This window comes from Anomaloglossus baeobatrachus, chromosome 11 (genome assembly GCF_048569485.1).
Source record: "Anomaloglossus baeobatrachus isolate aAnoBae1 chromosome 11, aAnoBae1.hap1, whole genome shotgun sequence".
Taxonomy (NCBI): domain Eukaryota; kingdom Metazoa; phylum Chordata; class Amphibia; order Anura; family Aromobatidae; genus Anomaloglossus; species Anomaloglossus baeobatrachus.
In genome coordinates this window covers 134,378,480-134,394,014 of record NC_134363.1, presented here as the reverse complement: position 1 = coordinate 134,394,014, position 15,535 = coordinate 134,378,480, and the positions used below count along the sequence as shown (strand labels likewise).

Genomic DNA, 15,535 nt, shown 5'->3' with positions numbered 1-15,535 from the left:
CCCCTGCAAGATGGCTGAACCTCCTCACACCCCACAGTACAATACCCAACTCCTTTCTTCCCCATGTTCCACCAGTCCATTTCAGTCTTTTCTGCTGCTCCCCCTCCCCCAGATTTGCAAGGCACCTTGGGAATGGTAGTTTTCTGCAGTTCAACCAAAGAAGCAGCATCTGTAGAGGTGAATGTGTGTGGAACTCTATAGATATCTCCCAAAGCAGGTGCTACATAGGGTTGTTGCTTGGGCTGAGAGTTCCATTACTCAAGTCTTCCTCGGCTCCACTACCTTTCTATTGTGTTTTAGGTCAGTTGTTTTCAGCAGCACAGAGTATTTCAAGAGCGGAGTATACTCATCTTATCTTATCCACAGAGGTGACCTCTCCATTCATGTGATAAGGAGAACAGCGTTGTGGCTAAGCAATAGGTCAGAGTGTAAAGGCCCTGTTACACGCAACGACAGCTCTAACGATATATTGCCGGGGTCACGGATTTCGTGACGCTCATCCGGCATTGTTAGCGACGTCGTTGCGTGTGACAGCAAGGAACGACCGTTTACGATGGAAAATACTCGCCTTATCGTCCATCGTTGTTCCTTTTTTAAAAAATCGTTGATTATTGAGCACGCAGGTTGTTCGTCGTTTCCGAGGCAGCACACATCGCCTCGTGTGACACCTCGGGAACGATGACCTACAACTTACCTGCGGCCGCTGGCAATGCGGAAGGAAGGTGGGCGGGATGTTACGTCCGCTCATCTCTGCCCCTCCGCTTCTATTGGGCGGCCGCTTAGTGACGCCGCTGTGACGCCGCACGAACCGCCCCCCCTTAGAAAGGAGGCGGTTCACCGGTCACAGCGGCAGGTAAGTCCATGTGACGGCTCCTAACGATATTGTGCGCCACGGGTAGCGATTTGCCCGTGACGCACAACCTACGGCGGCGGGTGCTTTCACCAGCGATATCGCAAGCAATATTGCTGTGTGTAACACCCCTGTGGAGACACGGGGCTCAGTGGGTGCTCTCGTCCACTAAAACCCGCCGCCTTTAGAAAGACAGCGTGGCTCAGGGCTCATCCCAACTGAACGCCGGCCTCCTTAACCGTGGGCGTAACACTACTCAGACAACACAGGGTGAGGGAACCACAATAATTAGACTTTATTGGATCCCCAAACAATTAACGGCACATAACCAGCAAAACACACAAATGTAACAGGCAACAGAGTCTCACCCTTCCGCTGGCTCACCAGGGATTTAGAATGTCCATGCCTCAGAGCTTCCAGGGCCGCTTACTCCAGTCCAGCAGCACCCCGCTTTTGGCGGGCACCCACCGAGAAAGGAATAATGCCAGATTCAGGAAGCTGTGTGAGGTCTGCAAAGTCTGTTCCAGGTGACTGAACTCCCAACCTGAGTGTCCTCCTTAGGTAGTCCTGGTTTGATGTTAAAATCCTGGCAGCCGGAGTCGAAATCCCTAGGCTGTGGATATGGTCTCCAACTGGGACCGGAGTTCCTAGATTGAAGCCATAAGATGTCCTGATCCTCTAGTCAGCTCCAGAGAGCTTAGACTGGATCCATCAGCATCCATCAACCTTCATCAACCCTGGTGGCTTAAAGAAGTCCCTTTTATAGCCATAACCTTCCCTTAGGATACACTGCGTCCTCATCGATTGGTTGGACAAGATTGCTTCTCCCATTGGATGAATTTCAAGCTGCATGGATAATGTTCATTTAAATGATGTGCATAGAAAGACTGAGGCTGTACATGTAATCTGGGAGTCACCGACTAGACAATGGCTACTAAGGTAATCACATTAGCAATACAAAACTACAATACAATGATTACTGGAAATGTCTGGAGAACAATACGTCTGGCTTTCAGTGGCCAACACAATTACATTGAGTCAACAAGAGTCTTGTAAAAACAATGAGAGACTTCTCCCCCGTCTATAGACAATCTATCGTGCTGTCTGGCTGGATTTTAAGAAACTTTAACCCATGAGAGTCCATGTCGTCACATTCCTCCCCCTTCTTAATATTAGCCAGACATGATAGGCTTCCGATCATCCTTCTCCTCTTGACGGCATTGTCCTTTTTAATGGTGAGGTCAGCAACAGAGGCTTGCATCTATACACCTCCCCCTGATTACCTCCCCCAAGTTGAGCAGCCATATTGTGGACAAGCACTAAGGAGGGGTCCATGAGTTGGGCCTGCACAAATCTCCCACTATCAATCCTCCCCCAGTCAATAGCCACAGTGTGGTTAGGCTTACTCACGGTTCTTGGCTCAGAAGTGGATGATGGAGACCGGGAATGCAAACCATCCCTGGAAAAGATGTTAGAAAGATCCACATCAGGGTCCTGCTTGGCTTGGAGGTGGGTGATGGCTGCTTCAAACTGACTGGATAGTCCTTGTCCTAGGTCATTCTCCAAAATGACAGGTGTGAGCAGGTAATTCACAAGCCCCACTTTCACTTCCCTTTGAGTGGTATCCGAAACAACAGGCTTGGTGGGGCCATCTATGAACCTCACTTCAACTTCCTCCTGGCTAGACCCCGAAACAACAGGTGTGGGGAGACTGTCCATAAACTCCATATGGACCTCTTCCTGGTCAGACCCCAAAGTAACTGGTGTGGGGACGGTGTCCATAAGCTCCACATCAGCCTTGCTCTGGTCAGTCTCCACAATGACAGGTATGGGGAGGCTGTTCACAATCCCCACATCGATCACTTCCTGGTTGGTCCCCAAAATACCAGGTGTGGGGAGACTGTCCTCAAGCTCCACCTCGACCTCTCCCTGGTCGGTCCTTAGGTCCAACTGCACACATGCCAGAGGGACGTCTGAGCACTGGCCCTCAGCCAGGGAGATGGATAATTGGGAATCTGGTAAAGGGTCTTCTGGAGAAACAATAACTGGGCTTACCAGAGTGATGGAATATCCAATGTCTCGAAGTCCCTGAGCCTGTATATCACCGACCTTGACCGTCTGGATGTGGGGATGGAGGTTGGCTGGTGTACGGTGTCCGGCCTGCCGTAGGGTGTGGACTGGATAAACCACTTCCTCAGCTATTGGTGTTTCTTGGGAGTAGCATTCCTCAGGTCTCGTTGGTTCATCTCGGCATATGTTGACTGGTTGGAGTGGCAGACGGGCTCCAAGCATGCGGCCTCGGTTTTGGAGACAATCTTTATCTATATGTCCATTGCGTCCACATGTATAACAGCGCCATAGATTGGGCGAGTCACAGGCCCTGTTTGTAGTCCTTTGTTTTGGCGCAGCTTCTGCTGGGTAGTGGGACCATCCTTCTCGACCGGCTGGTGTTAGCAGTACTGCAGCTGGAATCCCATAAACATATTCCAGAACATAAGCCCTCTCTTCTCTTGAGGATCTAGGCCCCAATGCATCCAACAACGCTGTGGCTTGGGCCATTTTGGACAAAGTTGATTTCCCAATTGTCACTAGATCCATTTTGTGGCACATAGTTTAAATCCTCTGGGTCAATATCGGCGGGATCCTCATCGTCCTCTGCATCATTCTGGGCATCCCAACGGACTAATTTCTGGATCAAGGCTGACCAAGTCTCAGCGTTCCAGTAGATAATCTTTCGCCTCTGGCACAGATCCTGTAGCATCCATTTACTGCAGCGGTCGTAACTCCTCTTTTGTCCTTGTCCCATGGCTGAGCTGGTGGGGTTGGACATGGCAGCGTCCGAAACCTGAATGCCTCCCCTATGACCTGCTGGGTATGCTTATGTGCCTCCCTGGTTGTTGAGCCCTGGACGGTGTCCGAAAACACCAGTCCGCTGCAGCTCCCCTGGGTAAACCAGGCTGAGTAGTATCCCACTGCTGCCACCAATTGTGGAGACACGGGGCTCAGTGGGTGCTCTCGTCCACTAAAACCCGCCGCCTTTAGAAAGACAGCGTGGCTCAGGGCTCATCCCAACTGAACGCCGGCCTCCTTAACCGTGGGCGTAACACTACTCAGACAACACAGGGTGAGGGAACCACAATAATTAGACTTTATTGGATCCCCAAACAATTAACGGCACATAACACATAACCAGCAAAACACACAAATGTAACAGGCAACAGAGTCTCACCCTTCCGCTGGCTCACCAGGGATTTAGAATGTCCATGCCTCAGAGCTTCCAGGGCCGCTTACTCCAGTCCAGCAGCACCCCGCTTTTGGCGGGCACCCACCGAGAAAGGAATAATGCCAGATTCAGGAAGCTGTGTGAGGTCTGAAAAGTCTGTTCCAGGTGACTGAACTGTCCCAACCTGAGTGTCCTCCTTAGGTAGTCCTGGTTTGATGTTAAAATCCTGGCAGCCGGAGTCGAAATCCCTAGGCTGTGGATATGGTCTCCAACTGGGACCGGAGTTCCTAGATTGAAGCCATAAGATGTCCTGATCCTCTAGTCAGCTCCAAAGAGCTTAGACTGGATCCATCAGCATCCATCAACCTTCATCAACCCTGGTGGCTTAAAGAAGTCCCTTTTATAGCCATAACCTTCCCTTAGGATACACTGCGTCCTCATCGATTGGTTGGACAAGATTGCTTCTCCCATTGGATGAATTTCAAGATGCATGGATAATGTTCATTTAAATGATGTGCATAGAAAGACTGAGGGTGTACATGTAATCTGGGAGTCACCGACTAGACAATGGCTACTAAGGTAATCACATTAGCAATACAAAACTACAATACAATGGTTACTGGAAATGTCTGGAGAACAATACGTCTGGCTTTCAGTGGCCAACACAATTACATGGAGTCAACAAGAGTCTTGTAAAAACAATGAGAGACTTCTCCCCCGTCTATAGACAATCTATCGTGCTGTCTGGCTGGATTTTAAGAAACTTTAACCCATGAGAGTCCATGTCGTCACAACCCCCTTAAGGGGAGATAACATACTTAAAGGGGTTTTCCTCCCCTGGAGATATTCGAACAATGTGTAATGCACGTAGCGTTAGAATTCAGCTGCACTTGCATATTGCAGCGGTCGCCAAGTGACCCCAATTATTCGATTTGCAGATTTGATGTGACATCCCACTAGATTCTATGTCGTGTCGCTGAATAGAACATTTAAAGTTTGCAAATCGAATAATTGGGGTCACTTGGCGACCGCTGGAGCCGGCATTATACACTGTTAGGATTCATCAAGATGCAGCGCTTACCAAAGACTTCCCTTGGTGGCCATTCCCTTTAAGGGCTCCATACACATTAGATACAAGTCCACTGAACCTTGCAATTTTGGCAGACTACCTGACCATTTGAGATATATATATATATATATATATGGGTTCCTCCAGATTGTCTCCTGACAGATTGTCGGTGAACATAAGGGTCGGGTGGTTGGTATTTAATTGCCTGATCCATTTCTATGGTGGGATGATGATTTGTCTCATCAAGAACACAGGAATTCTTCTGTGTGGATTAGGAATGATGGCGGTCAGTGGAGCAATCATTCACCTGACAGTTATCTAACGTTTATGGACAACTATATGGAGGGAGAATGATAGCAGCAGTGCATAGTATTTCAGGACATGGTTGGACAGGTTTTGGGAAAACTGATCTATTCTCATGGGATGGAGTCAGAACTAATATCTCCTTTATATCGTCTGTCGTGACTATAGAGATTTGGCATGTAGTGCATAATATGATCATGACACGTGCATGCAGCGGGGTGATGAACCCCTACAGAGGGATTATTCATGAGCAAATACTAAGCGCCCACCTCCCCCATGGATGCTCGGCATGTGAGTGGCTGATCATTAGTATGTTACACCTGCAATAAGTGTAGCCTCTACATATTTGATTATGGCTTCTTCATGCTGCCGAGAATGATTGCCTCATGTCCTTGTATCAAAAAGTGTTGTTTAAAAGGGGTTGTCTCATCTTATTAAATGGGTAAAATCTAGTGATGGGGGACCTGAACTGTAAATGTCCGGATCCACGTGGTTTCAAAATCACCCGAGTGTCTGGCCTGGGTCCTGGATTCCGAGTGTTGATCCGGATCTGGCAACTCAGGAAATTAACAAAAAAAATAAAGGAAAAATAAAGAAAATAAGAATGAAGCAAGTGCTTTATACGTACCGAGGCTCCGGCATGGCTTTAACGCCCATTCACTTCCAGACCCACTCATTTCCTTCATTGCATATGCACTGCTCCCCCACACCGGCCGTCCTGACATTTGTGATTGGCTGCAGTCAGACGCGCCCCCAGCCTGTGTGACAGCGTCTGCCTGCAACCAATCACAGGCTCGTTCTGTCTGTACAGTACAATAAATCAAATATTTGGCATAGGGTGCCCCCATATTATGATACCAAGCACAGATAAGGCATACGGCTACAGGCTGCAGCCCCCAGACGTGCGCTTAACTTGGCTGTGTATCAAAATAGGAGGAAGCGCAAGTGACTTTTTAAAATTATTTAAGTGAATAAAAAAATAGCATGCTGTGTCTTCCCCCCCCCCCCCCCCCCCCCTTCCTGCATTCTGATACCCAGCTATGATAAAGCCCGACAGATGGCTGGTAGTTTCAGCCTGGAGAGACCCATGCTTATTGGGCCGCCCCAACGTAAAAATAGCAGCCTCCCAAAATTGTTGTATCCATTAGATGCGACAATTCCAGCTCTGCTACTTCTGTAGGTCATTATCTTGGCTGGGTATCAAAATTGGGGGGACCACAACCCGATTTTTAAAATTATTTATTTAAATAATTAAAAGCAGTATGTGGCTCTTATTTTGATACACAACCAAGATAAGCGCAGAGCTGGGGGCTGCGGCCTTTAGCCGTGGGCTTTATCTGTGCTGGGTATCATAATATTGGGGGAACCCTACGCCAATTTTTTTTATTTATTTTAACTGGACGATAGACCCGCAGACTGGGTCTTTGATTGGAAACAGTCAACTGACACTCAGGGTGGAGGCGCGTCTGACTGCAATCAATCACAGATGTCGGTGGGCGGGGAATGCAGTACATAATCATGAATGATAATGTGCGGCCCCGAAGCAGTGTACAGATGTGCCGGAGACTTTAAGTACAGCGCGCTTGTTCCCATCCCCTATCCCTTTTACTACAATTTTTAATCGCCAAATTCTAGTCCCCATAGACTAGGGGGACTGGCATCTGGCCTGGAACCGGATTTTAAAAACCAGATAACAGGGACCCGCCAATCCCAGTTATCTGTGAGTCCACCCATCACTAGTAAAATGTTAAAAGAAGCACATTTGCAAATAATCCATTACTTAAGGGCGCTTTACACACAGAGATAAATCTGCGGCAGATCTGTGGTTGCAGTGAAATTGTGGACAATCAGTGCCAGGTTTGTGGCTGTGTACAAATGGAACAATATGTCCATGATTTCACTGCAACCACAGATCTGCCAAAGATTTATCTCTGTGTGTGACGGGGCCTTAAGAATCATCTCCAGTCTTTAGAACGGAGGAATTTTTCATTTTACTGCTCATTGGCAAGGTTACCGGCCACCGCAAAAGTGACCGATATCCTATCCAAAAAACGTGCATTTTCAAGTGCCACACTGAAGCTGGCCGGATTACTAGATCCTGCCTCCTTGCCCCTATACACCTATGATTTTACAAATGCAAAACCAGCAGCAACAGAGAGCGTGCCAACCGTTCCACCATCCTGAGCTGCCAACCATCAGGGGCAGAGCGCTCCCGGCAAGCAGGAAGCCGAGAAACATTGTGCTACTGAATATAGGAACTTATCTGCAAGCTATATCAGGAACACTGTCCCCATTGGGGCTCACAATCTACATTCCCTACCAGTATGTCTTTGGAATATGGGAGGAAACCAGAGAACCCGGACGAAACTCGCGCAAACACAGGGAGAACATACAAAGTCCTTGCAGATGTTGCCTTTGGCAGGACCCCAGCGCTGCAAAGCAGCAGTGCAACCACTGAGCTGCCCTACGGTGCTAACCACTGGGTTGCCCTGTTAACCACTGGGCCGCCCTGTTAACCACTGGGCCGCCCTGTTAACCACTGGGCCGCCCTACGGCGGCGCTAATTACTGGGCCACCCTACGGCGCTGATTACTGGGTCGCCCTACGGTGCTAACCACGGAGTTGCCCATATTTTTAAGAAATTTTCTTGTCATTTATTTGCAACAAAGTCAGTAACATGGTGCAAATTCAAATATGCTTTTTGTGCCTTTTTGGAGTTAAGGATGGCATGATCCTTTAAACTTTCATACAATAGTCTAAAACTGCTCTCCACCCCCCACCCCCCTGAAAAAAAACAATAAAAAAAATAAACTCCCGGGGTAGTGGAGGACATTTGCACAAATAAATTGTGACCCAAGTGTTAATCAAAAATGACTGGAATTGACCAACCAAGACCACTTTTACACATACACAAAAAACATGCCAAAGAGCTTAAAAAGGAGCAAAAAAAGGCACAATATAGTTCATGAACTAAGTGAGGGGGAAAAAACAAGCAAAAACCATTTTCCAAATTCATTGATGAATCTGCCCAATAATCTAAATCTCTCTCTCGATCTTTCCCTTAAAGGTGAATCGCTAAGTCTCTCTGTGCATGCGAGCAGCCTCACAGTAAGCTCGCTGCGGTCTTCCAGTGCCGCGTGGAGCCGTTCCAGGAAGTGGGTGTAATCCTTACAGGAACCTCCTGCAGGTTAATGGCTATTGATCTACGTAAGGTGAAGCCAAGGAACACATTTTAAATGCTTCTGTGCGCTTATCTTACACCACACATTAGCCAGCATCATTTCAGGATGGTAATGGATTCTGAGATGCCTTCAGTAGACGGAGGACGCTGGCGCGGAGCCTCACCCTTCTGTAAATGAAGCACTTAACATTATCTTAACCAACGAAGCAGAGTTTTGTTGTTTCTTACAGATGGCTCTCCACAATAAATTTGTTATATTCTAGAAGCTAAAAACACCAGTAAGTCTTACGTACCCCCCTGCCACTCCAGTCTCTCTGCTGCTGCCCCTTGCCTTTGATGACACAGATGTAACATCACAAGTACAGCATGTGATCACTGCAGGCAATCACTGGACTCGGTGATGATGCCAATCTAAAGACCACTGAGCTCAGTGATTGCCTGCAGCGGTCACATGCTGTAATTATGATATCACCACTGCAGGCGTGTTGTCAAATACCTGGAAAAAGGAGGGAGAAACCTCACCCCCAGGAAATGTCAGACCTGGCTTTTTCTGTGTGAGACTTGTAATGACGCACAGCCCTTGCACTCCTCACTGATTTCACTGGCAGCATATACTGTGATTACAAGCGGGTAAGAGGAGTAGAGCAGAGCTGTGCATCATTACAAACACCTCTGTATCTGCAGCTCTTATCTCATGGCAGTCAGCTTGGGGAAGTGGGAGTATATCAGAGCTATCTGTCATTACAAACACCCTTTGCAGCTCTCCTTTCACAGTGCTTTTAACTGTGTTTTTACTACCCCCTCCCTCCACACTGGCTGCCATGAGAGGAGAGCTGCAAATAGTGTTTGTAACGACACACAGATCTGCTCTTCACTACTGATTTCACTACAGGCACCTACTGTTACTACAAGCTGGGAGTGGAGTGGAGCAGAGTTATCGGTCAGTGCACACTCCTCTTGCAGCTTTCCTCACAGCACTGTCAGATCTGTTTAGTTCCCACTACTACACTAGGTCTCTGCGCATATATATATATATATATATATATATATATATATAAATATGTATGTATGTATGCATGTGTATATATATATATATATATATATATATATATATATATATATATATATATATATATATAATATGTATATGTATGTATGTGTGTGTATATATATATATATATATATATATATATATATATATATATATATATATATATATATATATATATATACATATATATATATATACATATATATATATATTATACATATACAAACATATACATATAATTTTATTTGTTTACACTGATAAAATTAAAATCTGCCATGTGCTACTTAGCCGCAACTTAAAGGGAGCCTGTCATGTACAAGAAAAGTACTATTAACCTGCAGATATGGGGTTATTCTGCAGTTTACTAACATTCTGAAGCTGCCCGACTCTGGCATCGACAGCACCACTGCCAGGAGGAAATTAACTTTATTCCTCCCGGCAGCCTTGCCCTTTAAGTCATAGACCTAGTGCTGGCACGGTCTCCATTACTGCTCTGTGCATAGTGAGCGCCAGGTGTAACTGCACCCTGGTGCTGACTGACAGCCGGCCCTAATGTTGACTGGCTGTCAGTCCTAACGCCATTTCTACAGATTAATAGTGGGTTTGGGTTTTTTTTTTTTTTACATGACAGGTACCCTTTAAGTGTTCAATAACCTATTACAGTGGTAAATAAAGTATGATGACCCTGACACAGGGGCCCTCAATTTACTATAACAGTCCTCCATGCAGTATAATGGATATTACTCCCCTCCACACAGTATAATGGCCCCCACTTAGCCCTCCAAATAGTATATATGGTCTCCATATTGCCCTCTAAACTGTATAATGGGCCACGCACAGTACTCCTAATTGTGTAATGAACCTCATATATTCCTCTAAATAGTATATCGGCCCCCTTCATAGCCCTGCAAACTGTATAATGACACACACACAGCCTTCCTAATAGTATAATGGCCCACACATAGCTCTTCAAATAGTACAATGGGCTCCATGTAGCTCTCCAAATATTATTATTGCCCATATATAGCCCTTCATCTGTATAATGGACCCCACGTGTCCATTATACAGTTTGCAGGGCTACGTGGGGTCCATTATACAGTTTGCAGGGCTACGTGGGGTCCATTATACAGATTGCAGGGCTACGTGGGGTCCATTATAGTTTGCAGGGCTTCGTAATGTTCATTATAAAGTTTGCAGGGCTATTGCGAAGCCCTGAAAACTGTATAATGGACTCCACATAGCCCTGCAATCTGTATAATGACCCCCACGTAGCCCTCCAATCTGTATAATGGACCCCACGTAGCCCTGCAATCTGTATAATGGACCCCACGTAGCCCTCCAATCTGTATAATGGACCCCACGTAGCCCTCCAATCTGTATAATGGACCCCACGTAGCCCTCCAATCTGTATAATGGACCCCACGTAGCCCTCCAATCTTTATAATGGACCCCACATAGCCCTGCAATCTGTATAATGGACCCCACGTAGCCCTGCAATCTGTATAATGGACCCCACGTAGCCCTGCAATCTGTATAATGGACCTCACATAGCCCTGCAATCTGTATAATGGCCCCCACATAGCCCTGCAATCTGTATAATGGACCCCACGTAGCCCTGCAATCTGTATAATGGACCCCACGTAACCCTGCAATCTGTATAATGGCCCCCACATAGCCCTGCAATCTGTATATTGGACCCCACATAGCCCTGCAATCTAATCTGTATAATGGACCCCACGTAGCCCTGCAATCTGTGGTATGGACCCCACGTAGCCTTGCAAACTGTATAATGGACCTCACGTAGCCCTGCAATCTGTATAATGGACCCCACGTAGCCCTGCAATCTGTATAATGGACCCCACGTAGCCCTGCAATCTGTATAATGGACCCCACGTAGCCCTGCAATCTGTATAATGGACCCCACGTAGCCCTGCAATCTGTATAATGGACCCCACGTAGCCCTGCAAACTGTATAATGGCCCCCACGTAGCCCTGCAAACTGTATAATGGCCCCCACGTAGCCCTGCAAACTGTATAATGGCCCCCACGTAGCCCTGCAATCTGTATAATGGACCCCACGTAGCCCTGCAAACTGTATAATGGCCCCCACGTAGCCCTGCAATCTGTATAATGGACCCCACATAGCCCTGCAAACTGTATAATGGCCCCCACGTAGCCCTGCAATCTGTATAATGGACCCCACGTAGCCCTGCAATCTGTATAATGGACCCCACGTAGCCCTGCAAACTGTATAATGGACCCCACGTAGCCCTGCAAACTGTGTAATGGACCTCACGTAGCCCTGCAATCTGTATAATGGACCCCACGTAGCCCTGCAATCTGTATAATGGACCCCACGTAGCCCTGCAATCTGTATAATGGACCCCACGTAGCCCTGCAATCTGTATAATGGACCCCACGTAGCCCTGCAATCTGTATAATGGACCCCACGTAGCCCTGCAATCTGTATAATGGCCCCCACGTAGCCCTGCAATCTGTATAATGGACCCCACGTAGCCCTGCAAACTGTATAATGGCCCCCACGTAGCCCTGCAATCTGTATAATGGACCCCACGTAGCCCTGCAAACTGTATAATGGCCCCCACGTAGCCCTGCAATCTGTATAATGGACCCCACGTAGCCCTGCAAACTGTATAATGGACCCCACGTAGCCCTGCAAACTGTGTAATGGACCTCACGTAGCCCTGCAATCTGTATAATGGACCCCACGTAGCCCTGCAATCTGTATAATGGACCCCACGTAGCCCTGCAATCTGTATAATGGACCCCACGTAGCCCTGCAATCTGTATAATGGACCCCACGTAGCCCTGCAATCTGTATAATGGACCCCACGTAGCCCTGCAAACTGTATAATGGACCTCACGTAGCCCTGCAATCTGTATAATGGACCCCACGTAGCCCTGCAATCTGTATAATGGACCCCACATAGCCCTGCAAACTGTATAATGGCCCCCACGTAGCCCTGCAATCTGTATAATGGACCCCACATAGCCCTGCAATCTGTATAATGGACCCCACGTAGCCCTGCAATCTGTATAATGGACCCCACATAGCCCTGCAATCTGTATAATGGACCCCACGTAACCCTGCAATCTGTATAATGGACACCACATAGCCCTGCAAACTGTATAATGGCCCCCACGTGGCCCTGCAATCTGTATAATGGACACCACATAGCCCTGCAAACTGTATAATGGCCCCCACGTGGCCCTGCAATCTGTATAATGGACACCACATAGCCCTGCAAATTGTATAATGGCCCCCACGTGGCCCTGCAAACTGTGTAATGGACCCTACGTAGCCCTTTAAACTATATAATGGCCCCCATGTAGCCCTGCAAACTGTACAATGGATCCCACGTGCCCATGCAAACTTTATATTGGGCGCCACATAGCCTTGAAAACTATATAATGGCCTGAATATGAAGATAGTACAGTAGATGACGATTCCATCTTGGCGCCAATCTGTGTGGACTCTCTACAGTAGTATCCCACACAAAATAGGTCTATCAGCTGTAGAATATTTTATTCACCCTAGAAGAACACACCTTATACCTCACAATAATTGTCTGCTGCAACTCCTTTTATTTATCTTCAATGGGGAGCCCCTGTTGCCCCACATTATGCTAATTTTTTTTTTCCTGGACTAGTGGGAAGACACTGTTGTTTTTCGGGATGATGATGTAATCTGGTACCCCTGGATATTATTCTGGAGTCGGTACGTAGACAACATCCTTGTCTTTTGATCAGAAGACGGTACGTCCTTTAAATCTTTTGTTGGCCAGCTTAATTTGAACAATCTGGGACTCACGTTCACTTGTGAAGTGGATGGCAATAGAATCTCCTTTTTGGGTCTGACGACCTCTAAAGAGCAGAATAGTGAATGCAGCTTTGGAGTATAATAGAGGATGTAATTCTGAATCAGTACAGGATAAGTAATGTACACTGAGGAGCAAAAGGGTAACAATGTTTTGAGCTTTTGACTTTCAGGCTCCATATTTTACCATCCGCTACAGCTTTGAACGCGAGGCTACCATCATATCTATCTTATACATACATTTGACATGCAACTATTTAGCACAGGATTAGTCGTCTATTAAATTAAGGAAGTCTCATGTTCAAAGGTTTTGTGGATGGTGAGACATGGAGCCTGAAAGTCAAAAGTCCAAAATATTGTTACTCTTTTGCTTGTCAGTGTATGTACACTGTGGTTACACCAGCAGAATAGTGAGGGCAGCTCTGGAGTATAATACAGGAGGTAACTCAGGATCAGGGTAAGTCATGTAATGTATGTACACAGTGACTGCACCAGCAGAATAGTGAGTGCAGCTCTGGAGTATAATACAGGAGGTAACTCAGGATCGGTACAGGATAAGTAATGTATGTACACAGTGACTCCACCAGCAGAATAGTGAGTGCAGCTCTGGAGTGTAATACAGGATGTAACTCAGGATCAGTATAGGATAAGTAATGTATGTACACAGTGACTCCTCCAGCAGAATAGTGAGTGCAGCTCTGGAGTATAATACAGGATGTAACTCAGGATCAGTATAGGATAAGCAATGTAATGTATGTACACAGTGACTGCACCAGCAGAATAGTGAGTGCAGCTCTGGAGTATAATACAGGATGTAACTCAGGATCAGTACAGGATAAGTAATGTAATGTGTGTACACAGTGACTGCACCAGGAGAATAGTGAGTGCAGCTCTGGAGTATAATACAGGATGTAACTCAGGATCAGTATAGGATAAGTAATGTAATGTATGTACACAGTGACTCCTCCAGCAGAATAGTGAGTGCAGCTCTGGAGTATAATACAGGATGTAACTCAGGATCAGTACAGGATAAGTAATGTAATGTATGTACACAGTCATTCCACCAGCAGAATAGTGAGTGCAGCTCTGGAGTATAATACAGGATGTAACTCAGGATCAGTATAGGATAAGTAATGTAATGTATGTACACAGTGACTCCTCCAGCAGAATAGTGAGTGCAGCTCTGGAGTATAATACAGGATGTAACTCAAGATCAGAAGTGATGCAGTGTATTTATATATTTTTTATCAACTATTTATATAGATTGATGCCTATCTAAAATCGTTCTCAAAGGTGCACAAACTTGCCTGTTAATGTTTTTTTTGTTTAGCACACCACAATATATAACAATCAATAGAAATCTTAAGTGATGAGCTTCTTGTTTTTGAGGAGTTCTCCGCTCAGTTATTTCTGGACCTCGCTCGGCTGGAGAGCCACTAGTTCAGTGTGTCTGGAGGTCACTGACTTCTGTTGGTCGGCTGCAGTACCGCACATTATCCTGTTTGTTATTTCGTATCAGCGACTCGTATACTCTGTCGTCTTCTGCCCACTGTTTTCCCCCTGTTCAATGATCCTGTACAAAAACGTAATCTGAACCCCAAGTGTATTTTATTTCTAGTTCTTGGAAGCGAAAAACTATCTGCCAAGAACCCGGCAATCAAATCTCCTCAGTAAATCGCCGGTATGCTTTTCTTCTGAAGGCTTAAAGATTTAAGGAGATGCACAACCTCAATATTTCATCCTTCTGTTTTGTAAATTACAAAGTTTCTGCATTTTATAATCACAGTATTTTGGTGGGGTCTACCAGAGATGATACATTTTATAATCTTGAGAACTTCTTGGAAAATTAGCTTATGGGGAAAATTAGCTTATGGGGTCACCAAGTTTTGGCTTGGATATTTGGCTCGAGAAGAACCTTTACTCTTCATCTTAGCATTTACATAACAATTCTTGGCCGTCCTGATGGGACATTTTGAGCGTCCCTCATGTTGCTCGTGTTTTTTGCTATTTAAAGAACTAA

General features: G+C 46.2%; 1 protein-coding gene across 8 annotated transcripts in view; it reads left to right on the top strand.

Annotated features, from left to right (window-relative positions):
• Window positions 1–15,535, top strand: part of KCNAB2 (potassium voltage-gated channel subfamily A regulatory beta subunit 2) — a 295,743-nt gene that overhangs the window by 127,989 nt on the left and 152,219 nt on the right. The window lies entirely within an intron of this gene.